The sequence below is a fragment of the Solea solea genome, unplaced genomic scaffold, assembly GCF_958295425.1.
Source record: "Solea solea unplaced genomic scaffold, fSolSol10.1 scaffold_113, whole genome shotgun sequence".
In the NCBI taxonomy this organism is placed as follows: domain Eukaryota; kingdom Metazoa; phylum Chordata; class Actinopteri; order Pleuronectiformes; family Soleidae; genus Solea; species Solea solea.
The window spans coordinates 12,501-15,000 of record NW_026704190.1 but is presented as its reverse complement, the minus strand read 5'-3'; positions in this window follow the sequence as shown (position 1 = coordinate 15,000).

Sequence of the window (2,500 nt, the reverse complement as noted above, 5' to 3'; positions counted from 1 at the left end):
ACGGTGTCGCGTTGCCCCGGTCCCCGCCGAGGGCCCTGGGGCGTGGGATCCTGAGTTTTCCCCGTGCTTCCTGTGGTTTTCGGCCGTGGAAAAACCCTAGGCGCGCCGGTTCTCGGGACCGGGCCGAGCGCCGACCTCTGTCCGAGCGCGAGCGCCTATTTTCGGATACGCCGAGTCGATTTCAACGGTCCGTATCTCGGTCATTTATCCACCTTTTCGGGTGGAACCGACGGTGTCGCGTTGCCCCGGTCCCCGCCGAGGGCCGTGGGGCGTGGGATCCTGAGATTTCCCCGTGCTTCCTGTGGTTTTCGGCCGTGGGAAAACCCTAGGCGCGCCGGTTCTCGGGACCGGGCCGAGCGCCGACCTCTGTCCGAGCGCGAGCGCCTATTTTCGGATACGCCGAGTCGATTTCAACGGTCCGTATCTCGGTCATTTATCCACCTTTTCGGGTGGAACCGACGGTGTCGCGTTGCCCCGGTCCCCGCCGAGGGCCGTGGGGCGTCGGGTCCTGAGTTTTCCCCGTGCTTCCTGTGGTTTTCGGCCGTGGGAAAACCCTAGGCGCGCCGGTTCTCGGGACCGGGCCGAGCGCCGACCTCTGTCCGAGCGCGAGCGCCTATTTTCGGATACGCCGAGTCGATTTCAACGGTCCGTATCTCGGTCATTTATCCACCTTTTCGGGTGGAACCGACGGTGTCGCGTTGCCCCGGTCCCCGCCGAGGGCCGTGGGGCGTCGGGTCCTGAGTTTTCCCCGTGCTTCCTATGGTTTTCGGCCCTCGAAAAACCCAATTCGCCCCGGTTCGAAAAAGCGGCACTTAGAAGAAATTTCGAAAAAGTGCGCTCACTTGGAAGCCGTGTTCCTATGTATGTGCCGGGAGTGTCGCACACAACCCACACAAACTCGACCAAACATGCTCTCTGGCCCATGTTGCGCAGCATCCCGGTAAACTCGGCCAAACATGCTCTCTGGCCCATGTTGCGCAGCATCCCGGTAAACTCGAACCAAACATGCTCTCTGGCCCATGTTGCGCAGCATCCCGGTAAACCTCCGCCGCGGTTCTCGGGACCGGGGCCGAGCGCGAGCGCCTATTTTCGGGTAAATTGTGACGACTTTTGACGGGCCGTATCTCGGTCATTTCTCCACCTTTTTGGGTGGAACCAACGGTGTCGCGTTGCCCCGGTCCCCGCCGAGGGCCCTGGGACGTCGGGTCCCGAATTTTCCCCGTGCTTCCTATGGTTTTCGGCCGTGGGAAAACCCTATTCGCCCCGGTTCTCGGGACCCCGGCCGAGCGCCGACCTCTGCCCGAGCGCGAGCGCCTATTTTCGGGGTAAATTGTGACGACTTCCACGGGTCATATCTCGGTCATTTCTCCACCTTTTCGCATGGAACCAGCGGCGTTCCACTCCTCTGGCCCCTGCGCAGAGCCCTGCGTTGTGACATTTTGATAAAAGCATCACCCTGGGTGGCCCTGGGAGGCGTACCTATTTTTTTGGCATAAAGAGGGGCGATTTAAAACGGGCCGTATCTCGGTCACTCCTGCACCTTTTCGCATGGAGTCAACGGCGTTCCACTCCTCTGGACCCTGCGCAGAGCCCTGCCTTGTAACATTTTGATAAAATCACGTTTTTAGCCATTCTCCCGTCGGTGGCCCTGGGAGGCGTACCTATTTTTTTGGCTTAAAGAGGGGCGATTTACAACGGGCCGTATCTCGGTCACTCCTGCACCTTTTCGCATGGGATGAACGGCGTTCCACTCCTCTGGACCCTGTGCAGAGCCCTGCCTTGTAACATTTTGATAAAATCACGTTTTTAGCCATTCTCCCGTCGGTGGCTCCTCTGGCTCTCTGCTCCCCCAGCCTGGGCTCCTCACCTTGGGCCACAGCCCCCTGCTCACAGAGCCCCCTGCTCCTCTGGCTCTCTGCTCCCCCAGCCTGGGCTCCTCACCTTGGGCCACAGCCCCCTGCTCCTCTGGCTCTCTGCTCCCCCAGCCTGGGCTCCTCACCTTGGGCCACAGCCCCCTGCTCCTCTGGCTCTCTGCTCCCCCAGCCTGGGCTCCTCACCTTGGGCCACAGCCCCCTGCTCCTCTGGCTCTCTGCTCCCCCAGCCTGGGCTCCTCACCTTGGGCCACAGCCCCCTGCTCCTCTGGCTCTCTGCTCCCCCAGCCTGGGCTCCTCACCTTGGGCCACAGCCCCCTGCTCCTCTGGCTCTCTGCTCCCCCAGCCTGGGCTCCTCACCTTGGGCCACAGCCCCCTGCTCCTCTGGCTCTCTGCTCCCCCAGCCTGGGCTCCTCACCTTGGGCCACAGCCCCCTGCTTCTCTGGCTCTCTGCTCCCACAGCCTGAGCTCCTCACCTTGGGCCACAGCCCCCTGCTCCTCTGGCTCTCTGCTCCCCCAGCCTGGGCTCCTCACCTTGGGCCACAGCCCCCTGCTCCTCTGGCTCTCTGCTCCCCCAGCCTGGGCTCCTCACCTTGGGCCACAGCCCCCTGCTCCTCTGGCTCTCTGCT